This window comes from Poecile atricapillus, chromosome 19 (genome assembly GCF_030490865.1).
Source record: "Poecile atricapillus isolate bPoeAtr1 chromosome 19, bPoeAtr1.hap1, whole genome shotgun sequence".
NCBI lineage: Eukaryota > Metazoa > Chordata > Aves > Passeriformes > Paridae > Poecile > Poecile atricapillus.
The window spans coordinates 7216476-7242736 of NC_081267.1; the positions used below are offsets into that span (position 1 = coordinate 7216476).

The 26261-nt window shown below is 49.6% G+C and overlaps 1 pseudogene; it reads right to left on the reverse strand.

Moving 5' to 3' along the window:
* LOC131586340 (zinc finger protein 850-like) overlaps positions 1-26261 on the reverse strand; it is a 268528-nt pseudogene that overhangs the window by 178335 nt on the left and 63932 nt on the right.

The window sequence follows — 26261 nt, forward strand, 5'->3', positions numbered from 1 at the left end:
CTTTTCGGCTGGCACTTTGGATGGGTGCGGGGGGGGGAATGCTCGCCGCTGCCCCGGCTCCGGCTCCAGATCCGGGCTTCGGCTCGGCTTTTAGGGGGTTTTTGCAGTCGACTGGAGCTAGGGGGCCCGGCTGGCCGCCCGGCCCGCGGCCGGTGGCGGCGGGCGGCGTCCTGAGTTAGCTTTTTCTTCTTTCTTTTCCACCTTTTCTTTCGTTTTTTTCTCGCCGCTGCTGCTGCTGCTGTGGGGACTCGGGGCACCGGCGGAGGCTCCACGGCAGCCGCTGGCAGCAGTGTTCGCAGCGCTGGTCCCGGAGGGGCCGGCGGAGACTCCGCGGAGGGCGCAGGCGGAGGGGGCTCTCGCGGCGCTGGCGATGGCGGCGCCTGCGGATGCGGTAAAGGCAGAGCCGAGCGATTTTCGCTCTTCTGTTGTTTTTCTGCTGGCAAAACCTGCACGCCGAGCTCTGCGGACAGCGGGCGCTTAAATTTTTCTGGAGAGGAAGATCTCCGGCTCACAGACTGCTCTTGCCCGCTGCTAAAGTTCTTTAAGGGTCTGGGCAGAGCTGAAGGACTGCTACACAGTTCGGTTTCACTGTTTTTAGGTTGGCACTGTTTCAGTGCCTTAAAAATCACTCCCCAAGTTGCTGCTAAGCTGCACGCACTGGTATCTCCCACAGCCAGCTTAGTCCACAGGTGGTCTCCTACCGACCACCAAATCTCAAGGTTAAACACATTATTCACAGTCACAGCAAACTCCTGCGCTTTCACCCAGTGGAACAAAGCGCGTATATCTTCTTCAGGAATACAGAGTCCCATGCTCAGCAAGGCATCTTGCCATGCAAGGCTGACGAGTTGCTCATCAGCTAAATCACAGTTCTCCATTATGAAAAAATTTTTTATCTTGGCGGCTCCGCGAATGCAATTATGCAAACGCTATCGGCTTGGACCTGAGATTTCAAGCTCTGCTTCACCAAGATAGCCGTTCCAAGCCCGCTCTCCGGCAGGCTCACTATCCCGTTGGTTAAAAACCAGCTTCCTCTTGGAAAGCCCGGGAGAATTCCACTTTCCCCTCTAGGGGGAAGGGCCGGTGTTTTTCCCGCTTGCTGCTTACCCTCAGGGGATTAGCAGATGTCTTCACGTTCTGACCTCGGGGGTCGGCTGCACGTCACGTCGGGTTACCAGACCCCGGAGGGTCGGTCCGTCATCACGCGGGGTCACCAGATGTCGTTCTAATTGGGAACGGCGGAAAAGAACGACACAGACTCTCAAGGGAGTCAGAACAGAAGAGAATCTCTAGTTTATTGTTACAGTCATGTTATATAGACTAGTTCGTGAAGAGTACAGAAAGGAAACTCTTATTGGTTAGTGAAGTACTACATTACCATCATTGGTCAGTGGGGTTTACCACCCCCTGACCTTCTCCTGTAAGGAAAACACAGGAATCAGAAAAACAGCACCTGCAGGCTGTTTTGTGTCTTTGAGGATTGTTTTGAATCCTCCCATGAATTTCCCAGGCTAGCTTCTCAGGCAGGCCTGTCAGGCCATGGGCCTACAGCCTGCTTCAAAGCTACCATCCACACAGAACCTTAAAGCTTGTCCAGCTGGCAGCGATGAGAGAAGCTTCTGTGGCTGTTGAGTTACAGGTGTGTCTGCAGGGAGGACTCTCCCAGCTCCTGGGTTGGTTACTGCACACAAGCCCAGCTCCCATCACAGGGGTGAGTGGTGTGTCCCTGCTGATTCCACAGGCTGAGCACTGCTTTTCTGGGATCCATTCCTGGGAAATGGATCTACTTCCTGTCATGGTCCTCTGAGGAGGAGGAACAAAGCTACAGGAGTTATGAAACCCCATGAGCCATCCAAACCCATGAGGAAAATGCTGAAGGAAATGCTGCAGGGAGCGCAAAGTGGGTCCATGTCGCTCAGCCTTCTCCTGAGACTCAGCAGCTGGAGACTTTCTCTGCACCTCTGGACATGCAGTGCCCACCACAGCAGGAAGGGATCCATGGCAGCCTCGCTGCCCTGCTGCTGCTTTCACACACTGCAGGGCTGTTTCCCAGCTTGGCCTGGCTGCAGCTTCTCCCCAGCCTCTGCAGGAAGGCATTTGGCATCAGCTGACAGGGTTCCCAAACTCCACCACTGGCCATGCCCATCCTGAGATCTTCTGCACTTTCCCAGTCTCAGGGTGGACCAGAAATGGTGTTTGTTTGGAGAAAGGAGGGCCCTGGCCAATCCCAAAAGTTTATATGATTTCCTTTGATAAGCATTGCCTCCTGAAGATGCCACCTCCCCAATGGGGAAAATTCCATCTGATTCAGGTGTACAATTTATTTTTTTTCAGAGAAGGACCAAAGGGCTGTGCTGAAGGTGGCGTTTCCCAGAGGAAGCAGTGGCTCATGGGCAGCCTCTGCTGCAGGAAGGGAGGCCATGCCAGGCACAGTCCCAGGAGGTAATTGCTGTGCCTCTGGGCCTGAGCCCTGCTGAGGCTTGAGCTGCCATCTCTGCTGCTTGGCAGTGCAGGCACAGCCCGGACAAGACCAGCACAGCCCAGTGGAATTATCCCCAGCATGCTCAGGGCACTCGGCTACTGAGCAGTCCTGCTGGGGTCCCTCCATGGGAGACAGGTCCCAAATCCTGGCAGCAGCTGCAAAAGAGCACCCATGCTGGAGAATAGGCAGAGTGGGAGGGCAAGGCTCCACTGTGTCCTGAAAGAGCCTGGCTCTGTCCCTATGGGATGGGAGAGCTGTCCCAGCAGAACGTGGGCAGGAGGGAGGGAGGGCCTGAGGGACAGTTGTGGCACTGCCTGCTGTAGTTCTTCCCCATTGCTTTTACAATTCTTTCAGCTGTGGCAGAGAGAGGGCCCCAGTGAGGCCTGGGCTGCTCCAGCCACCTCTCCCAGGGATGCTGCACAGGGCCTGCAAAGAGGGTGGAGAGTGACCAGGAGCCAGCCCAGAGCCCCCAGGCCCCTCTGCAGCTGTGGCCATGTCCACTGACATCTGGCACCCACAGCCTTAGCGCGACTCCCTTGCACTGCCCCGTTCCCTAAGGTAGAAGGGGATCTCAGCACACCATGGAAACAGTTCTGATCTGTGCTCCCTTCTAGATTTGGAACACAACCTCAATTATTTGGAACTGCTACTGAATGATACTTTGAATATCTTGGAGAATGCTGGAGGCAAGTTCTTCTATTCCCTTTACTGACAGAACAGGCAACGACAAGGTGGCAAGAGCTCACTCATGTGCCATATCTCTTAACATAATCTCAGGCTTGATGGGTTCTGGAAACCTTGCCCTGCTCCCTTCTAGAGCCCTGAGGGATCCCACAGGTCACTGCCAGTGGGAGGAAAAAGAATTTAGCTGTCAGTCTTCTTCCCGTGTGCAATGCCAATGTATCCTTCCATGTGCTCTGTGCAGCCATGGAGAAGAGCAGAGAGGGAAGGGGATGGGCCCAAGGCTGTGTCCCGGGGCTGTGCCTTGTGTGGCTCCTTTGCTGGCCCCAGGGAGCCTGAGGATCTCCTACAGATCCACAGGAGCTCTTCTGCCCTGCCTTTCTTTGCAGCCAAACCTCTTGGTGAAGGTGATCTGGCTTCCCAACCCACACCCAGGACTGAGGCTCTGGAAGATGGTGAGGGTAGGTCAAGGCCTTTCCCCCTGGGAGAGCTGCAAGCTCAGAGCCCAAAGCTCGGCCAGGGTGGCATCGCTGCAGGTGCCAGGACAGAGCTGTGCATGTGTGTGCCCTCTCCCTGCGCTATCCCCTCACTGCTCCTGCAGCTCAGTGCTGCCTGTGCAGATCAGCAGCGATGAGAGAAGCTTCTGTGGCTGTTGAGTTACAGGTGTGTCTGCAGGAAGGACTTTCCCAGCTCCTGGGTTGGTTACTGCACACAAGCGTGGTGCCCATCACAGGGGTGAGTGGTTTGTCCCTCCTGACCCCACAGGCTGAGCATTGCTTTTCTGGCATCCATTCCTTTGAAATGGAATTCTTTTCCTCTAAGGTCCTCCAAGAGGAAATACCAAAGCTACAGGAGTTATGATACCCCATGAGCCATCCAAACCCATGAAGCAAATGCTGAAAAAAATTCTGCAGGAAGGACAAGGTGGGTCCGTGTACCTCAGCCTTCTCCTGAGACTCAGCAGCCGGGGGCTTTCTCTGCACATCTCTGGACATGCAGTACCCAACACAGCAGGGCTGTTTCCCAGCCTGGCCTGGCTACAGCTTCTCCCCAGCCTCTGCAGGAAGGCATTTGGCTTCCTGCAGCCCAAACTGCAGCACAGGCCATGCCCACACTGAGATCTTGTAGGATTCCCTGCTTTCTGGGCAGATCAGAAATGGCAGCTGTTTGGAGAAGGGAGGGCTCTGGCCAATCCCAAAAGTTTATATGATATCCTGGTCCTTAACCAAGTGTTTGACAAGCATTGCCTCCTGAAGATGCCACCTTGCCCAGTGGGGAATGCTGCCATCTGATCCAGCTGTCCCTTTCTGCAGAAGTGGATGGAGAGGCTGTGCTGAAGGCGGCGTTTCCCGGAGGAAGCAGTGGCTCATGGGCAGCCTCTGCTGCAGGAAGGGAGGCCATGCCAGGCACAGTCCCAGGAGGTAATTGCTGTGCCTCTGGGCCTGAGCCCTGCTGAGGCTTGAGCTGCCATCTCTGCTGCTGGGGAGTGCCCACCCTTCAGGGATGTTGCACAGGGCATGGAAAGAGTGTTGAGAGTGACCAGGAGCCAGCCCAGAGCTCCCCAGGCCCCTCTACAGCTTTCTCCATGTCCACTGACATCTGGCTCCCATGGCCTTACCCAACCCCCTTGCAGTGCCCAGTTCCCTAAGGCAGAAGGGGATCCCAGCACACCTGAAAAAGGTTCTCATCTGTGCTCCATTCCAGATGAGGTTCCCAGGAAGGCTTCTCCATTAAATTGGCTGCATAAAGTTTTGAAGCCCTTGGAGCCTCCTGCAGGTATGTTGTCAGTGTCCCATCAAGGAACAATCATTGACAACCTGGTAGGAACCAGGTGACAGAAGCTTCTGTGGCTGATGAGTTACAGGTGTGTCTGCAGGGAGGACTTTACCAGCTCCTTTGCTGATTACTGCCCGCAAGCCCGGCTCCCATCACAGGGGTGAGTGGTGTGTCTGTGCTGTACCCACAGGCTGAGCATTGCTTTTGTGGGATCCATTCCTGGGAAATGGAACTATTTTTTGTTAAGGTCCTCCAAGAGGGAAGAACAGAGCCACAGGACAGAAAGAATCACTTGATTCACACCATATCCTGAAAGAAATAGAGAAGGAACTGCTCAAAGAGCATGGTGGGTGCATTTCCCTCAGCCTTTCCTGAGACTCAGCAGCCGGGGGCTTTCTCTGGACATGCCATGCCTGGCATCATGGGAAGGGATCCATGGCAGCCTCGCTGCTCTGCTGCTGCTTTCAAGCCCTGCAGGGCTGTTTCCCAGCCTGGCCTTGATGCAGTTTGTCTCCAGCCTCTGCAGGAAGGCATTTGGCATCAGCAGGCAGGCTGCCCAAACTGCACCATGGGCCATGCACCCCTTGAGATCCTCTGTAACTTCCTGGTCTCTGAGCAGATCAGGAGAGGTGGTGGTTTGGACAAGAGAGAGCCTGGGCCTTTTCCTGATCCTCTTCCATGTCTTTGACAAGCACTGCCTCCTGAAGAGGCCACTTCCCTGCTATGTAATGGTTCCATCTGATCCAGCTGTGCCTCTTCCTTTCTCAAGGGATGGACAGAGAGGCTCTATGGAAGGCGGCATTTCCTGAAGGAAGGGAGGCAATTGCAGGCACAGGCCCAGGCACAGGAGGTAATTGCTGTGCTGGGCTCAGCCCTCAGTGGGGCTGTGTGCCAGCAGCTCTTCCCACAGGGCCTCTCCTTGCATGGCCCAGCAGCGTCCAAAGCTGGAGGCACCTCAGCTTCCAGGCCTCTGGAGCTCATTCCCAGCCCCTGGGAAATGGGACTCGTGCACCAATGTCCATCCCACTGCAGCTGCTCCCAGAGCTGGCCCTAAGCATCCAGAGGCCCAAGGCACAGGAGCAGCCCTGAGCAGGAGCCCTGCCATGATCCCAGGGCCACAGCCAGCCCTGGCTCCCAACTGGGCAGGGGCTGCACTGGCCCCTGACAGGGCCTGGCTCTGTCCCCTTGGGCTGGGGGAGCTGTCACGGAGCAGGGAGGGTCAGGGGTGGCAGTGGCTGCTCAGGGATGGGTTTGGCCCGTGTCCCTGGAAGGAGCCACTGCCCAAGCAGCTGTGCTGTCCCCGGGCTCTCCTCTCACCTTTCTGGGTTTTCTTGGGTGGCACAGCCTGTGCCAAGGGCTGGCAAGGTGCCTGCAGGCCCCAGCTCTGGGGGAAACAGGGAATATCCTGGACATACCCACCATGCTGCCAGCTCAGCAGCGCAGCACAGCACAGGCTCACGCTGCCCATTGCTCCTGCAGATGCAGCCAGCACAAGACGTGTTCCCGGTTCCCAGAAGGGCATCGGAAGAGGTTTCTGTCAGGGAACACACTGTTGGCTAAAATTAATGGCAGGCCTGCTTTGTTTGGTGCATTTCTTCATTTTATGCTGTGTTGGAATCTGGTATGCCTGGAAGACAAAACGGTGAGTGTTTTGTTCATCTTTCCCTCAAACAGCTTCTTTTGAAAGTCTATTGTAGAATAGAAACATTCCCAGTGAGGCTGCTGTGGACTTGTGGGTAGTCAGTGGTTGCCCAAATAACTCTGCTGAGAGTTCTGCTGCTGCCCAGGCCTTTCATTGGCCTCTTCATTGCTGGGCCTTGTCCTGGGGAGCCCGCTGGGGCTGCAGCCAGTGCTGGCTGCCACTGAGGCTGCCTGGCCAAGAGCAGCCCCAGGAGCAGCAGGCAGAGGCAAAGCAAGGTGGGCAGGAGAAAGAGCGGGGACGAGATTGTCCTTGAAAGGCAGAGGTGCTCTGGGGCCCACTCCTGGCCAGGGACCCTGCCCAGAGCCATCCCCTGCTCTCCAGGGCCTTGAGGGGCAGCTGTCCAGCTGGGCCAAGCTGTGCCAGCAGCTCCAGCCGTGCTGGGGAGCCTTGGCAGCTCTGGGCCCTGCTGTGCAGGAGGGTCCCTGTGTGCCAGCGGCAGCTGGGGGCTTCAGCCACCTCTTCTCTCCACAGTCTCCCTGCTGCAGCTCCACCTTCCCGGCCAAGAAGGCGCAACTCTCCCTTGCCCCCAGGGAGCCCAAAGACTGTTCGGTTTGACAGCTCTCAGACATGGCCTCAGAAGGAGGAATCGTTCCAGAAAGCAGAACACCAGCACTCTGTGCCTTCTCCACGGCCCCCCAGCCCGGCTGTGAAGCAGAAGCCCCCTGAGATTCCCCCCACCTCCTCCCCTCCCGAGCCGGCCACCCTGGTCAAGTTAGGACTGAAAGTGGGCCAGTCACAGCAGGGCTTGGGCATCTGCTCTTGGCAACAAATAACACGTTACCTGTGGGTAACAGCCAGAGGCAGTTTTCCTACTCTTTTACCTTCAACAGGAAAGGCTGAAGATTGTTCCCATGCCCTGTCTCATCCTTCGCACTTTTGATTCTCATATAGCTAGGTGCTTGCTGAATCTTCTCAAAGAACTTTATTAACACTTCATGTTTTACCCCACCTACCAATGGAAAAAAAGAAAAATTTAAAAAATTCTTCAGTTTAGACTTCATTTTTACTGTGCTTGGACCTCTCAAATTTTAAGGAATTGATTTTTCCATGGTACTTCTTCCCTTTCCTATCTACCAAAAGTTCATCTGGACATGAAAATCAACAGAATTACTGAGATTCACCTCAAAACCCAGAAGAGAATCTAGCACAAAATATTCTCTCTGTGTACTGCACAACAAGAAATATTCAGAGGAAAATACTGTGGGAGCTGAAGCTCATGGAACTCCCAGAATCCTGAGCCTGCAGAGGAGGCAAACAGCCCTGGCAGTGGCTGAGGGGAATTCTCCTCACAGCCTCCTCGGAAAGTGTGTCACTTCAGGAGGGAAAAGCTTTTAAACTTTGCCTTACCTTCCTCCTGTGCTAAAATGTAAGGCTCCTCCTGAGAAAATACTGAGCTACAAACAATTCTCTGTTCCTCAACAAAGATACTCAAGTGCTCGACTTAAAGAGTTAAAACTAAATGTGGTCAGAAATTTCCCATCAAAGCCCATTTGCAGAGAAACCCCACCATATGTGAGCAAATATTTATTAGCACCAGTTCACTCTAAAGATTGCTCCTTTTTCATCCCAGAGAGAATATTAGAACCATTTGCTCTTGACAGGACTCCTTGGATGGCCCCCGGACCTGGCTCCTCACCAGGCCTTGCCTGGGCTGTTCATGCAGCCGGGTAGCACCACCTGACTTTGCCACCCTGTTCAGACCTTGGGCATGGCTGGTGCCAGGGTCTTCTCTGGTGCCACGGTCCCCTCTGGTGCCACGGTCCCCTCTGGTGCCATGGTCCCCTCCTGGCTCGTGGCGTGTCCCTGCTGCTGGAGGAGCCCTGCTCGTGCTGCTGCCTGTGTTCAACAAGGCCAGCGCTACTCCCCAAAGAGAGACTAAAGTCACTGCTTTTGGCAGCTCATTGGAACGAATTCAACACTTCCTCATCTCTATCACAGATAAAAACGCACATGCTCCTAAAACCCACATACCAGCATTATAAACTCACCTCATCTACAGAGGTGAGGAGGCCTGAGCGAACAGGTCAGCTTTCAAGCACATTGGGTTTTTAATTTAGTGGAAGCACTCAGCTGTTCACAAGCCTTATTTGCCAAACTGGATTGTGTGATGCTATTCTCTTGCTCGTGTTAAAGATGAGCCAGGGAGAAATTAGCTAAGAAACCTGAAACATTTGAGGCTCAGGCCTGGCACACAAATGGAGCAGGGTGGCACCTGCCCGCTTTTCCCACATCCCTTTTCCTGACAGACAAAGGCGGACGTGGCTCCACTGGGGGCACCATGGAAAGGGTTCTGATCTGTGCTCCCATCTAGATTGAGATCAGAACATGGATTATCTGGAAGCTCTGGCACATGACAGTTTGAGATCCATGGAGAATGCTGGAGGCAAGTTCTCAGTGTCCCTTTCCACATAGAACAATCAGTGTCAATGTGGCAAGAACTCACTCACATGCCATTGCCTCTTGAAGATGCCACCTCCTGTAATGGTTAACAGTTCTGTTGTTGTGGTGTGTTTTGTTTGAGTGGTTTCACCTGTTATTCCCCTAAGTCATTGGTTTGCGCCTAGTTTGTATCCTTCTACCCACCTATCAAATTCTGCCTGAACCCTAGCCCTTGTTTTCTCATGTTCCCCATCTGTCATTACACCCATTTGTCAGTCTTCCCTTAGGCCAGCCTCCTACCTGAACCACCCCTTTGGAAATCCCCTGATCTCCAATTCCCCATTGGCCCATGTGACCCACTCTGCTCCCCTTGTTTCCCCTATTGTATTGTTGAATGGAACCTTCCACTCCTCCCATAGCTTCTTCCTATTGGTTAAAATTTTGTACCCTCCCTCTGGACTCCCCTATACAAAAACCCCCCACAAAGTTGTGTTCTTGGTCTTCAGTCCCTGGACCCTCCAGTGGAGTAAAAGCCTTTGGAACCCATACTGGAGGTCTCCTCCTCATCCTTGTCTCCACCGTGTGCCTACCAATATCCTTGTGCTGTGGAGCATTTGCTCTAAGCCACACCTTGGGTCACCCCGCTGCCGAGTGTCACAATCCCCTAACACAAGTGGGAGTTGTGAGAGGTTTGTTTGATCTCAGAGTGCAAAAAGGACACCAAGGGATTTCAGTTTAAATCACAACAGCAATAATGCATTGTGGAGACTTTTGTGGCAAAATGGTTAGGCGAGAAAGGCCATGACTGTACAAACTTGCTAGAGATAAAACATAACTAGTGCAGAGACAGTCTCAAGGCCGGATTGCCCTTGAGATATGGGGAGGAGAACAAGAATGTGGTAAACAGAACGAAAAAGAAGGAACAGGGACGGTCTGGTAATCGCAAGAATGCAGAGGCAGATAGCTATGTTTCGTAGTGACGTAAATAGCAGAATAACCAATGATGAGCTATACTTTTGCAATATGTATGAGCTAATTAAATCATGTATTTAAACACGAGTATAAGGATCAATAAATGAGATTTGCTTGACGACCACCTGGTGTCTGCGTCTCCCTTCTCCGACAAATGGTGACCCCGACGTCGACCCCCTGCTGAAAAGAACGCGGGGGAGAGAACGCGCCACGGTCGGTGAAGTAGTGTTGGGGCCCGATGCACCCGGGTCGGTGCTAAACGACGAAGGGAGAGCACCCTCAAGGATCACATCGGTGGTCTTGAGCCATACGTGCTGCCGAAGCCGGAAAGGTGCAACAGCGCTGACGACAAAAATGGACAGGCAAGCAGCATATGATTTATTTTTGGGGTTATTAGATAAGCTAGGGGTTAGAGACATAAATCCTAGAAAAGACGTACCGGGATTGCTAGCATGGGGGCACGCGAAGGGTTGTTTTTCCAACCCGCACACAGTACATGAATTGAGTGAGTGGCGTAAGTTAGGAGATGTGTTGTGTGAAGCAGTCTTAAAAAAAGATAAAACAGCAACAAAGTTAAGAAAAATTTGGCGAGTTGTGCATAATACTCTATTGAAACATCAGGCAGAAAAAAGAGCGGCTCAGCAAGCAGTAGAAGCCTATAAAAGGAATGCACGGTATGGAGATCATGAACCTTTAGCGCCAAGTGTCTCTCAAGTAATTATACCTGCTTCTAGCAGTTTGGGCACAGATGATTGTGCTTGGCCCTCGGCGCCCCCTCTCACTGAGTCCACAGAGGACGCTGAAGTGCCTGTCGTAGCCACCTCTGATATTAAGGACCCTTCAGCCCAATCTGTTAAGCCTGGAATGCGTAGTTCACAATCTCCGCCAGAGCCAGATCCTGTCCCTGGGGCAGAGAGTGACCTGTGGGAGGAAATGGCTAGACAGAGGAGAGAAGCATGGAACGCATTGGCTAAGCATGGGCTAGAGAGTGGGGATGAAGTCACCGTGGAGGCGGCGAGGACGTGGGCTCTGCCTGTAGTTTACACCCCGGGGGTAAACCAACAAGGACAAGCTGTTCAATTAGGGACCTATACACCTCTTGATTGGAAGTTATTAGCTCAGCTGCGACAGACAGTGAGTCAATTTAGATTTAAGAGTGAACCAGCTAAACAAATGATAGACTACATACTTGATACGCATTTGCTAACTGTCAATGACTGTAGAAGCATTGTGAAACTGATGTTTATTCAACATCAGCAGCTGCTGTTTAACGCACATTGGCAAGCTTTAGTTCAAGAGTCGGTTGCAGTTCAAAGAGGACCAGGTGATCCGTTACAGGGAATTACAGTAGAAGAGATGATGAGATTAAGAAATTATAAAAGAACCGAAGCTCAGATGATTTCCGGACCAGACAAAGTTAGGGACGAGGGGGGAGGGAACAGCCTGCCCACGGGGGTGGTAGCGAAGCCGGGGCCCAAGAAAAGGCACGGCAAACGGGAAGTAACCCACCAGTTTTGACTTTGACTGAGATACGAGCGGTTCACAACCCCCCCCCCCCCCCCCCTGAGAAGCGGCGGGACAATACCGAGTTTGTTACAAAGTCATAATTTACTGAGTTTTTAAAAGGTGTTTATGTACCCTTTTGGAGTTAATTTTGTGTTTTAAGTAATTATGAGTTTATGCAGTTGGAGTTTTCAGAGTTTTTCTCAGATTTAAAAAGTAGCCCGGCACGGCCGAGTTCAGGAAAACACACGGCAGAACGCTGTCGCCATGGCAACCACCGCTGAAACAAGTAACAGCTACTTCAATGAAACCGCGGAAAGTAAAACTACAAAACAAAAGAAGAACAACAGAAAGCTGGACATTTTTGAGAAGGATAAGAAAAAGAGAGAGTTTTAATTAGACAATTTAAAAATTAAAAGCTTTGTAAATTGTATTGTTTATAAATTAGCAAATTGTTGTAATTAAAATTGAGATTTAAAAATAAGTTTCTATTGAATTAAGTGCCTTTAAAAATAGATTAAAAGGTTTAAATGTTGTATTTTTGCATCCCAAGAAACTTAAAAGATTCTTGTTTTGTTTCAGTAATTTTAAAGTTATGTTAATCATATATTACCCATTTGCTAAGTTTTTAATAATTTTAATACGGAAATTTTAATGTGAATATTTTTGTTATACAAAACACATATAACTGCATATATACCAATTTGGATTTTGGATTTTAGTTTAAAAATTGGACTTGATATTTTTAAAAAGTGCTACAAAAGCTAAATGACAACTTGCCCAATCTTGTGTTGTAGCTTTTTTTTAGAGGCTGCACTTTAGAATTTTAACTAATTTAAACATATATTAGGCAAATTCTTGTTGTGAATGAGTATTTTTAGTAATATTTGTAGTTATTGTGGGTTATTTTCAAAGCTAGATAACATAGAATTGTGATGTATTTGTTACATTTTTATAATTTTATAGTGAATCCATGTTACTGTTGACTTTAATGTTTTTAAGTTAAGCTGTATAACTTGGATATTTTTTTAAAGTTAGGTTTTGTTATTTCCTTTTGTTATAAATAATTATTGTTAAGTTTAAATTTTGTTTAATTTGAATTGTTTTATGTTTTATTAGAAACACTTGTTTAAATTGCAAAGTATAGTTATTTTCCTAGAAATATGAAGACAGCTACAACTGAAGCAACTGTGATAAACCACTGATGAACACTTGCTTGTGGACAGAAATGAATGCAGACTGTGACACCCTAGACTTCATTGAGAGTTTTATTTAGTTGTTGTAATTTTTGCAGTTTTGTTTGCTATAACTTTTTATTTTTTAGTGTTTTCAGAATTTTAAAAAGATGTATCATTGCTAAGGATTAGCTGCCATTGAAAAAGCCTCAAATTAAACCAACTGCTGGATGATTTAATTAGTCTGGTACCTAAGGTTTTTAATTATTTGCTTTGTACAAATGCATTTTTATAGTTTGCTGTGCTGTAAGCATCTCATAGCTGCTACTATTGAAAACCTTGTTTTAGAAATGAGTTAAGAGGCATCTTTCCAGTTTAAAGCCAGGCCCTGGCCAAGCCTTGACTTTATCTGGGTGGAATGTTTGCCAACAGATCCAGATGTTTTCTGTCCTAAATCAGTATTTGAGTCACTTTTTGACTTTGCAATTTGACCCTATTAATATGACAGCTGGATCAATTTTGAAGTGAGCTTGGAGAATCATTTCCGGAGATGATGATCCAATCCTTCACTGATGATTTTTAGTTTTGTTTGTTTATTAACTATGGGATGCTGGTACAGTGTTTTAATAATTAACAGTACTTTTATATTAATTAATTTTTAACTGCTATAGGTTTTTACTGATTGTGTATAAGGTTTTGTGTTAATGTTGAACAGAAATACATCTCATTTTTATTTTTTAGAAAACGGGGGAAATTGATTCCCTAAAAGCAATTTAATTAGTGTAATTCATTAACTTTAAGGAGAGAAGTGCCTGTGTTTTGTTGGCAGGTTCAAAAAGGTCACCTGTTCATCTGACCAGACTGTCTGCCTCTGAACACATGAGATCCAGTGAACAGAGATGTCATCACACAGTCTTGATACTCCAGACATGGATCAGAAGTGGACCTGTCAGGACACAGTTGTGTCTAAACATTAACAGACATTTGCCAACAGAAATTTTATGTTGTTATTATGATGTGGTGTTTCTATTAATTTTTCAGGTATCCTTTGTTTAAAATTTAGAAGGGTCTAAAGAACAACTTGAACATCAAAGCCCTTAGTCACCGATCAGCTGCCAGCTGACATCACGGGAGCAGTGAACATTCCAGGACTGAATCGTGTTGGAGAAATTCTGTAGAAGATTTGGGAAGTGTAGAGACTCCATCTAACTATATATAAAGCAAATTGTAATTGTGTGTTTATCCTTTTAGCAAATTGCTTTCATGCTTAGACTACATATATATAGAGCACGTGTGTTAAAAGTAGTTAGATAATAGTTTAAGACAAAGTGTTTAGAAGTATGTATAAAAAATAACATTAGAATTTTTAAGACTAATATACCTTATATTTTAGCAAATTAATTATTCATAGAGAGGGGGGAATATGTTGTAGTCTAGGGCATTGCGCTGCGGAAGAATTCGGGATTGTAACGGGAAGCTGCTAGACCCCCTCTCTGTTAGGATAGCAAAACCTGCAATTAGCCAATAGCACCCAGGTGTGACGTATGCAGATGGGAGTAACACAGTGACCCCAGACTATAAAATGTTAAGTTTCCCTGCAATAAATCGCCATATTGCCATCCATCACATTGATGCAGTGGGATATGGACCGCGCGGCTGAGGATAGCCGCCCGTGCTGGTTCCAGCCAGGGTACCAGCCTTGCTTGACCCCGACATATGGTGCCGAAACCCAAAAACAAGAAAAGTGAGACAAAAAGAAAGCAAGGATACCCTGAGTCAAGGAGCAGCGGTCAAGATAGTGAGTCTATTCTTGACGGGAGAGCCTGGGCCCAGAAAGATGATGAAATCATCGAAAAAGGTTAGATTGTAAGTTGTAAATTAATTAAGTCGTAAACCTAATTCGCTTGTTATTACAAGGCGTTGGGTTGTCAAAGTCGTAAATGAGTTTGTAAGGTTTATCCACCCTAAGGTGTGGGACAGATGTACTAAAACGCTTGCCAAAAAGAAAGCGGGGGAAGTGTGGAGACTTTTGTGGCAGAATGGTTAGGCGAGAAATGCCATGACTGTACAAACTTGCTAGAGATAAAACATAACTAGTGCAGAGACAGTCTCAAGGCCGGATTGCCCTTGAGATATGGGGAGGAGAACAAGAATGTGGTAAACAGAACGAAAAAGAAGGAACAGGGACGGTCTGGTAATCGCAAGAATGCAGAGGCAGATAGCTATGTTTCGTAGTGACGTAAATAGCAGAATAACCAATGATGAGCTATACTTTTGCAATATGTATGAGCTAATTAAATCATGTATTTAAACACGAGTATAAGGATCAATAAACGAGATTTGCTTGACGACCACCTGGTGTCTGCGTCTCCCTTCTCCGACAATGCATCTTTATTTTAGTGCCAGCAACAAGGGTTATGTGATAGATGAGAGGGAGAGAGAGAGAGGGAGAGAGGGATAAAGAGGCAAAATGCAAAGAGAATAAAAGGGGGGGTTATAGCTACCAATGGACAAGACAGGGTCGCCGGTGTCTTCTTCCATGGGGAGATCTCTCTTGAAGAAAGTAACTTGGAAAAGTCATTTTTACAGTCTGTTTCAAAGCAAGGGGCAGCTGGCCAAGAGGTGGGGAAATTCCTTGGCTATTGTGATGAGACCCCTTGCTCTGGGAAGCAGGTGTAAGGTACAGAACAGGCCGCTCCTTACAAGTCCCTGCTCAGCAGCAGGAATGAAGGCAGTGTACCTTGACAGCACAACAAGCACACCTGCAAACCATCACCTGGCAAGCTTCCACCTCAACCAGGCCAGAACCCCTGCACAAAGTCCCTTGGAGTCTTCAGGGTCTTGGTCTCTGTTCTTGCGATGGCTGAGGCAGGTGAGGGAAACTTCGGACCATCTCTTTACACCCTAGTAACCTTAAATGACTCAAATGAACCCACACCTGACCCCACAGGACACGGACATTTACGCCCTGCTAAGCTCATCCTAAACAGCCCCAAATCCTTCAAAAACCCCCAAAAGTTCAAACCTGGGAGCTTCCTGGACGAGCAGGGTCAGTTCCAGCGCAAGGAGGCCTTTGTGCCTTTCTTGGCTGGTGGGCACCCCAAAACCATGAAAAATCCCATAAATCCTTGGGGTGGGGCTCAAAATCCTTCTGGAATCCCAAAAAACCCCAAATTCCTTTGGGGTGGGGCCCTAAATCCTTTTGGAATCCCAAGAATCCCATAAATCCTTTGTGGAGGGGCCCTACATCCTTTTGGGATCCCCTAAATCCTATAAATCCTCTGGGTGGGTACTCCAGACCCATTTGGGACCCCCACCCCTGAAACCCCCAGACCATTTTGGGACCCCAATCCCAAAGCTCCCAGACCCTTCAGGGACCCCCCAGACTCTGAAGCTCCCAGACCCTTTAGAATCCCCTAGGCCCTTTTGGGATCCCCAACCCCTGAAACCTCCAGCCCCTTTTGGGACCCCAGACCCTTTAGAGATCCCCAGCCTTTTTGGGACCCTTAGCCCCTTTTGGGACCCCCAGCCCCTCTAGAGACTCCCAGCCCTTTTGGGATCCCCGACCCTTTGGGGTGGGGCGGTGCTGACGCCCCCTCCCCACAGGGCAGTGGCTGTGCCTGGGGGAGGCGCTGGCGCGGGCAGAGCTGTTCCTGTTCCTGACCTCGCTGCTGCAGCGCCTGCGGCCGCGACCCCCGGCACCCCCCGAGGAGCTGCCCACGGCCCCCCTGGAGAGCGGCTTCGCCAACATCGTGCCCCGCTTCCAGCCCCTCCTGCTGCCCCAATGAGACCCCCCCAAATTCCAGACTGCTCCCCAAATTCAGGAACTGCCCCAGGATTGGGACCCTTCCCCATGGCTGGAAAATCTCCCCCCAGATCCTCCCCAGATTCCACTCCCAACATCCCCCCCGCTTCCAGCTCAGGATGGGGCTCTGATGAGACCCCTCCCCAAATCCCACCCCCAAGATGCCTCCCCATCGCTGGAAAATCCCCTTAAATCCACCCCAAACCCCACCCTAAAATTGGGAATCCCCCCCTGAGACCCCTCTCCAAATTCAAGCCTCCCCAAAATGCCCCTCCTCACTGGGATCAGGACCCCTCTCCATCAATGGAAATTCCCCCAAACCAAAAAAATTCTCCCCAAATCCCCTTCCCAAAATCAGAACCCCCTCAAGACCCCAGAATTTCCCTCTTAAACCACCAAATTCCTCCCCCAAAATCCCAGCATTCCCCACAAATCTCCCCAAAAACTGAAAAACCCCCATACCCCCCCAAAAGTCCCAAATCCTCTCAAGACTAAACCTCCCCCAAAACTCAAAATTTCCCCAAAAATCCCAAATTTCCCCCCAAACTCCTTAAAACCCCCAAAATTCTCCCCACCTCCCAAATTTTCCCCCCAAAACCACCAAATGCTCCCAAAATCCCAAACCCCCCCTCAAGATTCTCGAATGACACCTCAAATCACCAAAATTTTCTCCCCCAAGAATCCCAAATACCTCCCCAAAAATATGGGGGGTGCCCCTAAGCAACCAAATCCCTTCTCCCCAAAATTCCCCCTAGACCCCAAATTCCCCCCAAAACCCCCAAATTTTCTCCCCCAAACCCAGGTTTTTTTCCCAAAATCCCAAATCCTCCCCTAAAAGAACCAAAATTCTCCCCAAAACCCCAAATTTCCCCCAAACCCCCAAATTCCCCCCAAATTCCCAAATTCCACCCCACAACTCAGGAGATCCCGCCCAAGAAACCAGTGACCCCTCCTGAGAAGCCCCCAAAAATTGCAACTCCCTCCCCAAAAATCACCAAAAAACCTGAGAACATGAATTTTTTATTTCACATTTTTCATACTCTGGGGGGGGAGGAAAACCTCAGAATTCCCGGGAATTTTTCCCGTTTTTTGGGGAGGGGGTTGTCCCCAACTTTTCCAACACCCCCCAGGCTACCCCTTCCCAAAATTCCTGTGCCTCAGCCACCCAAATTAATTGCACATAAATAAAAAGAGTGAAAAAAAATAGGGAGAAAAAAAGGTAAAAATAAAAAAAAAGAACCCCTCCAACCCAAATCTGGGAAAAGTGGGACAGAGGAAAAATTGAGGGAGGGGATGATTCCCCCCTAAAAAAATTGAGGGACCCCTCAGAAAATTGGGGGAACCTCCTCCGAAAAAACCTCACATGCCAAAACCATCAAAAAATAGCAAAAAAATGGAAAAAAACCATGAAAGATTTGGGGGAGAATTCCCCAAAATTGTGTCAAAAATGGGGGACCTCCCCCTTGAATCCAAGGAATTTTTGGGAAAATTTTTTTCCCAAAATGGGTTTTTGTGGGTGGCAGGGGAGGAAAGATCCCCTCCAAATTCCTGGGGGTGTCCCTGAGATCCAGTGGAGGCACCTGGTCCTAGAGGGGGACAAAAAGGGAATTTTAGGCAAATTAAGGGAATTCTGAGGGATTTGGGTGAATTTTAGGGAATTTTGGGATTTTTGGGGGGGTTTGGGGGCAGGTCTCAATTTTGTGGAGTCTTGCGTTCCGGGGCCGCAGGATCACGTCCAGGGAGGCCACAGTTGCCAGGAACAGGCATGGGACACCAACGAGATGGGATTCTGCTCAGGAAAACATTTATTCAGCTCAGGAACAAACTCAGATCCAGAGACAGCCCCAAACAGAGGCAGGGAGATGGGGTTTGAGAACCAGGGTGGAGTTCAAGGTCAGGGACCACTGGGAACACAGCAAGGGAGAAACCCCAGGGGCCCAAACCCAATCAGAAATCCCTGGGCCGCCTCCCCACGAGGGGTCCAGGGTGGAGTTTCTCCCTGGGCTTGCAGGGCCCAACCTCTGAGGCAGAGAGATGGAATTCCCTCTTGCCCACACCTCTCATTTTAACAATATTAATTTGAAACTAAATCCTTGCCTCCCAGGGCAGGGGCACCTCACACAAAACCTCACTCAGTAATGGGCTCCCCCTCCATTCATCATCCCCAAACTTTGGCTGTCTCATTGCAGACCCCACCCCACATCCCCAATCTCAACCCCAACCCATCCCATTCCTGCTGGACATCAAGACCCCCTTCCCAATCCCTATTTCCCCCATTTCACACCTCCCAATCCCCATCCCACCCATCCTGCCCCACCCAATGCCCATCTCACCCCACCCTGATTTGCATCCCACTTCAGCCAATCCCCTTCCAACCCCATTCCACCTGATGCCTTCAGAAGGCTGACCTAGAACAGAGGCTGGACAGAGTCAAGAATAAAGTTTATTAGATGAATTTAAATACACCATGGGCAGTACAAGAGCCTGGCAAGGGCTACACCCAAGATAGACCAGAAATGGTCACAAAAATGGACAAGTGATCACAAGGTCTCACATTTTTAGTTTAGGTCCATCTGCAGATTTGGGTTCATTGTCCAGTTACAGCTTCAGATGATGAAGTCCCATCCTTCTTGTTTTCTCTCTTCAGTCCACCCTTGTTTTTGCTTTTGGGTTTGAAACTTCTAACAACTGTCCTTGGTATGAAGCTAGAAAAGGAATTGTTTTGTCTACCTACTCTGTGAAGAGAGCTCACTAATACTTAATATGAACTTCAAAACTACAAACCTAGGCAGTGCAGAATATGAAAAATATGAAAGCTAAAACTTAAGGCAACACACCCTGAGGGGCTGTGGAATCCAGGAATTCTGGGTGGGAATGAGTACTTTTCAGTGGCATAGAGTGGTTTTGAGGTGACAGATTGAACCCTCTCATCTCCATGAGTGACAAAAAATGGAGAATACTACAACAGATACTCCCACAATCCCCAAATCCTCTCAATTATCTCCTTGAATCCCAGATTCCCTTAAAGCACTAGGAAAAAGTGAGGCTTTAGATGCCTTTGATGAATTTGTAGACTTTTATTCAAATTTTATCTGTTTTAAAGCGAAGAAGATGAATTTAAAGAATATCAGGGCCAAATCAAAATGACCTCCAGCCCAGTGTGTTCCCAACACAGATCACTGGGAACGTGGGTCATCAGGGCTCTGCCCAACGTGGGTCCACTGATGGGGGATGGAGCTGGGGCAGCACACGAAACTCTTCCTACACTTGGGGCATTCACAGGGTTTCCCTTAGTGGTGCTTTTGTTGGTGTTGGGTCAAGTGAGATTTCTGGATGAAGCTCTTCCCACACTGAGGACACTCGTAGGGCCTCTCCCCAGTGTGGATCATCTGGTGGATGGTCAGCTGGGACTTCTGGCTGAAGCTCTTCCCACATTCCCCACACTCATAGGGATATTCCCCAGTGTGGGTCCTCTGGTGGATGGTCAAGTTAGAGCTGTTTCTGAAGCTCTTCCCACATTCCCCACACTCGTAGGGCCTCTCCCCAGTGTGGATGCGCCGGTGGGTGATGAGGGTGGAGTTTCGCTTGAAGCCCTCCCCACAGTCAGGGCAGCGGAAGGGCCTCTCATCCGTGTGAATCCGCTGGTGCCTGAGGAGAGTGGAGCTCCTCTGAAACCTCTTCCCACACTCGGGACACTCGTAGGTCCGCTCCCCAGTGTGGATGCGCTGGTGGGTGATGAGTTTGGAGTTGAAGCTGAAGCCCTTCCCACGTTCCCCACACTCGTAGGCCCATTCCCCAGTGTGGATCATCTGGTGGCGGATCAGGAATGAGCTCTGGCTGAAGCTCTTCCCACACTCCAAGCACTTGTAGGGCTTCTCCCCATCCTGAAGCTGCTCATGGACCACCAGCTCAGAGCCCTGGCTGGATCTCCGGCCGCCTTCCCGGCACAGGGTGGGTCTTTCCTCCTCAGAGCACCCTGGGATGGGTTTGGAGCCCCTCCTCCTGCGGGATCTCTGGGGATTTTCCTCCCCATTTGACTCCTGTGCTGTGGAGCCCCTCAAAACGGCCTCTTCCACGAGGTTCTGCTGTGGGGATTTGTCCTCCCTCGTCTCCATCCTCAGTTCCTTGTCTGGGGGAGGAAGGACAAGGAGGATGGGATTTGCCTCCATGCCAGAGGGAAGGGGAAGGAGATCCCCCAGTGCGTCCCCGGCAGGACGGCGTCGGCAGCGGGGTTGTCCTGCAGCCGGGGGCCATGCTGGGCTGGGAGATGGAGCAGGAGAGAGGGGGAAAGGGGCACTGACTTCCTCCTCACCTGCCTGGGTGTCCTGGGGCATCTTCCTCTTCCTCACAGCCTTCTCCTCCATCCGGCCAGAGGTCAGGGAATGGGAAATCCTGGTTTGGGGAAATACAAGGGATGAGCACATTGAGTTGATGTCCCACATTGTCCACACATTGATGTCCCTCTGCCAAAGTCCATCTCTAGATGTCACCGAACATCTGGGGTCTATAAAAACCTCCCAAACACCAAGATTCACCCTGAAAATGCCTCCCAGGAGTTCCCCATCTTTCCTCTCTCCCCTTTGGTGTTGAGGGGTTCCCCCTGTCCCAGCTGCTGGGGGTCACGCTTGCACTGGGGTACCCTGTCTGCTCTGTCCCTGCCCTCCCCAGGCTGCTGGAAGTGCCAGGAATCCAAAAAGTTCCCCGTTTTTATCTCCTCACTTTAGCATGCTGGGACCTCCCAATATCATCCCAAGGGGCATTTTCTGCTCAGCTTTGGAGTTTTTCATTCTCCAAACATCCCCCCCAAAAAAACCCCAACCCAGGAACCCCCCAGGATATCTGGGCTGAGCTCCCCCTCCTCGGTCACCTGTGGGATGGGGGATGATGATCCCATGGGTGGGGGGCTGTGAACTCTGGGAGTGCTCGACCTCATGGTTCCTTCTACTTTCCCTGATCTTCATTTGTCCCTCCTCTTCCTCCTGCTCCTCCTCCCTAACTCCACCTTCTTCTTCTACTTCCATCCTTTCTCTCCTTCTTCATCCCTCCTCTTCCATCCCTCCTCCTCCTCCCCCAGGAGCAGTGACACCCTCGGTGCCCCGTTCCCAAACCCCTCACAGCCCACGGCAGGAGCGGGGATGGAGCCGGGACAGGTCGGGATGGGCAGCGCGGGGCTCTCCGCTGCTCCCACCCGCTGGGGACGGGGGGAACCCGGCCCGGGGAAAAGGAGAGGGAAACTGGGAAAATTGGGGGCTGCAGATCCAACCTGGGGCTGGCTGGGGACCCTGGCTGGGGACTGCCAGCCCTTGGGGCTGCTCTGGGGAGATGCGGGAGGGGGGAACACAGAGAGGGCTGGGGGATCCCAGGAGTGGCAGCACTGGCAGGGACTGGTTTGTACTGGGGTAACTGGAACCCTACTGGGGTAACTGGGAATGATTGGGAATGAGTACAAGCATGCTCTGGGCAGCTGGGATATACTGGGAGTGACAGTGACCATACTGGGAACAGTTGGAACCACAGTGGGAGAAACTGGGAGTGAGTGGGACCATGGTGAGATGGACTGGGACTATTCCAGGGACAACTGGGATCATACTGGTAGGAACTGGGAAGAATTACAACTATTCTGGGATCATACTCAACTGGGATCATACTGGGATCAGAGTGGGAGCAGCTGGGTCCCTGCTGGCTGAGACTGGGATCCCACTGAGGGTGACTGGAATCATACTGGGATTGACTGGGAGTGGCTGGGAACAACTGGAATCATGCTGAAAGCAACTGGGAGGAGCTGGGAATGACTGGGAGCGTGCTGGAGCTGACTGGGATATACTGGGAGAGACAGGGAGTCCCAGGGATCACACTGGAGGCTACTGGGGTCATACTGGTATTGACAGGGAGCAACTGGGGGCCACTGGCCTCATAGTGGGAGTGACTGGGATTAGACTGGGAGTGCAAAGGAAACTAGAAAAATGGGGAAATAATGGGAGAAAAACCAGGGTAAATTCAAGGAAAATAAAGAGGAAATATCAGGGCAAAAACAGAAAAAAAACCTCAGGGAGAAATAAAAAAAAAATCGGGGAAAAAGCAGGGAAAAAATGGGAAAAATTTAGGAAAAACAGGGAAAAATTTGACAAAAAATTGACAAAACCAGGAAAAATTTGGGGAAAAAAAAAAAAAGGAGAAATCTCAAGGAAAACTCAGGGAAAAAAATCAGGAAAGAAAGCAGAAAAAAACTGTGAAAATCAGGAAAAATCAGAAAACATGAGGAAAAATCAGGAAAAAATATGAAAAGAAGGAAAAAATCAAGAAAAAACAGGAAAAATTTGGGGAAAATGGGAAAATCAGGAAAAAAAACTGGGAAAGAACTGGGAAAAATCGGGGAAAATCAGGAAAAGAAAGAGGAATAAAATCTGGTAAAATGGGAAAAAAATGGGAAAAACCAGGAAAATTTGAGAAGAAACTGAGAAAAACCTAGAAAAATTTGGGAGAAGAAGAGGAAAAAATCAGGAAAAAATGGGAAAAGCATGAAAAAAATTGGGAAAAATCAGGGACAATATCAGGAAAAGAAAGACGAAAAGACCCTGGGAAAAAAATCAGGAAAAAATTTGGAAAAAAATTTAAAAAATCAAGGGAAAGCCAGAAACATTTGGGGAAAAACTGCATAAAAATCAGAAAAAGAATTGGGAAAAAAACCAGAAAAAATTGTAAAGAAAAAGGAAAATAAGGGAAAAAAATCAGGAAACGAATAAAAAAACCTGGAAAAATCAAAAAAAAATAATGAAGAAAAATCAGGAAAAATTTGAAGAAAACCAGAAAAATTTGGGAAAGGAAAATGGAAAAATCTAGGGGAAAAAATGGGAACAAAACCACAAAAAAATCAAGGAAAATTTTTGAAAAAATTGGGAAAATATTGGGAAAAAATCAGAAAAAGAAAGAGGAAAAATCAGGAAAAGAAATCAAGAAAAATCAGGAAAAAATGGGGAAAATCAAGAAAAGAGAGAGGAAAGAGACTTGGAAAAAAATCAGGAAAAATCAGGAAAAAAAATTAGGAAATACAGGGAAAAATCAGGGGAAAAATTAGAAAAAAATTAGGGAATAACCTGGAAAAAACTGGGAAAGGAACAGGGAAAAATCAGGAAAAAATGGGGGGAAATCTGGAAAAAAATGGGGGAAAAAATTGGGAAAAAACAGGGGAAAAATCAGGAAATCAAAGAGGAAGAAGACCAGGAAAAATTTGGGAAAAAATCCAGGAAGAAATCAGGGAAAAAATGAGGAAAAGAAGGCGGGGAAAAAAACCCTTGGAAAATGGAAAAGAATTGGGAAAAAGCCAGGAAATGTTTAGGTAAAGAATAGGCAAAAATCAGGAAAAAATGGGGGAAAATTGGGACAAATCAGAGGCAAAAATCAGGAAAAAATGGGGGAAAATTGGGACAAATCAGAGGCAAAAATCAGGAAAAAAATGGAAAAAAATTTGAAAAAAAATGTGAAAAATGAGGGAAAAATCAGGAAAAGAAATAGGAAAAAAAAACAGGAAAAAAACAGGAAAAAATTCGGAAAAAAATAGGCAAAAATCAGGAAAAATGGGAAAAAAGGGAGGAAAAAAATTGGGGAAAATATTGGGAAAAATGGAAAAAAATCCAGGATTAAGTGAGGAAAAAATAGAAAAAAATAATCTCGAAAAAGCTGGAAAAAATGGGAAAAAAGAGAAAAATGGAGGAAAAATGGAGCAAAAATGAGAGAAAAATGGGGAAAATGCTGTAAAAATAGGAAAAAATGCTGGAAATGGGAGAGAAATGGAGGAAAAATTGGGGAAAAAATGGAGAAAAAAATGGAAGAAAATTGGGAGAAATGGGGAAAAATGAGAATAAATTGGGATAAAAATGGGGAAAAAAAGGAGGAAACTGGGAGAGAAATGGAAGAAAAAGGGAATAAAAATTGTAAAAGTGAAGGAAAAATGGGAGAAAAATGGCAGAAAATGGAGAAAATAGGAGAGAACATAAGGAAAAAATTGGGGAAAAATGGAGCAAAAGTGGTGTAAAATGGGGGAAATGAAGGAAAAAAGGAGAAAAATGGGGAAAAACTTGGGGAAAAATAAAAAAATAGGATAAAATGGGGGAAAATTATATGAAAGTGGGATAAAAATGAGGAAAAATGGAGAAAAAATAGGGAAAAAATGAAACAAAAATGGGGGGAAATTGGGGAAAAATTAAATAAAACTGTGCAAAAATGGGAATAAATTGGGGGAAAACGGAGCAAAAGTGGGGGAAATAATTGAGACAACATTTGGGGAAAATGGAGACAAATTGTACCTTAATAGTGAATGACTGGGAGTGATTTGGCTCATCCTGCGGTGCCGAAGACACTGGAACCACACGGGGGGAGCAACTGGGCTCCCACTGCCGGCACCGGGAGCCCCGAACCCCTTTCCCGGCCGTGCCGCCCCTCCAGCCCCAGCACCCCCCGCCGGGGTCCCGGCAATCCCAGGGGTCCCCCCCTCTCGGGGTCCCCGCTTTGCGGCTCTGGGGCTCTCCTCTCTCTGGGGTCCCGCTCAGGGAAGCCGCGGCTCTCCCGGGGCTCCCCAAAACCGGGGTCCCCCCGCCCCCGCGGCCCCGGCAGAGCTCGGGGGGCCCGGCCCGGGAAGCCCAACCCCCACCGCGGGGGACCCGCATCCCCCCGGCCCCTTTGCCGGGGCTCTGCCGCCACCGGGACCCCCCAAAAACACCTCCCGGGGACCCCCGGGGTCCCCTCGAGGAGCATCTGCGGCTCGGCTCTGGAGCCCTGCCATCCCCAAACATCCCCCCCAAAAACCCCAAACCCAGGGAGCCCCGGGGTATTTGGGGCGAGCTCCCCCTCCCCGGGCACCTGCGGGATGGGGGGCGATGGTCCCGAAGGAGCTGCAGATCCAGAGAGCGGGGAGCGCACGTGGAGCCTCCTCTGCCTGCTCCAGCTCTTCCTCCTCCTGCTCCTCCTCTTCCTCCTCCTCTGTCCCTCCTCTTCCTCCTCCTCTGTCCCTCCTCTGTCCCTGGGCGTGGTTCGGAGCCCTCGGGTGAGCGGGGCCGGGCCGGGACACGATGGGAAAGGGCTGGGTCCCCCCCAAACCGAGCTGGGGGCAGCGGAGGTTTGGGGAAACAATGGGAACGGGGCGGGACAGGGGGACAGGGGGAGGTGGGAGCACTGAGGGTCCCCCAGTTCACCCCAGGACCCCCAAGCCCCGTCCCAGCCCCCCCAGTTCCCTCCGCAGCCCCGGCTGAGGGGGGCTCAGCCCAGGAGCCGCCATCGTTTGGGGCTCCCCCGAGTGCAGGAACGGGAGAGTTCCCGGCTCGGGGAGGCCCCAGCAGAGGAGGGGATCTTGTCCCTCTTCCAGGGCCTTTCAGGGTCTTCAGGCCCCTCTGAAGGAGTTTTTTTCAGGTTTTTTGCGGGGGGATCCCACCACAACAGGGGTGTTTTTTCCTCCCCATTTTAGGCTGTTTGTGCGGCTGCAGCCCCACAAACCTCTTTTGAGGGGGGATCATGATAGCTTTAAGTGACATTTTTAGGGGTGTCCCCACCCCAAGCCCCTGTAGGGGATGTTTTGTCCCCCCAGGATGAATTTTGGGGGTTCTCTCTACCATGGCCGCTTTAAGAGCCCCCGCTATTGTCGGGTCCCACTGTAACTCCTCTTAAAAGGGCAACACCACTCCCGTTGGTTCCGGCAGTGGAGCCCCGGGAGGGGTTGGGGGTCCTGGAAGGGTTTGGCGGTACCTGGGTGATACCAATGAAGGTGCATGGGCATAAACCTTTGTGAGGGGTTCC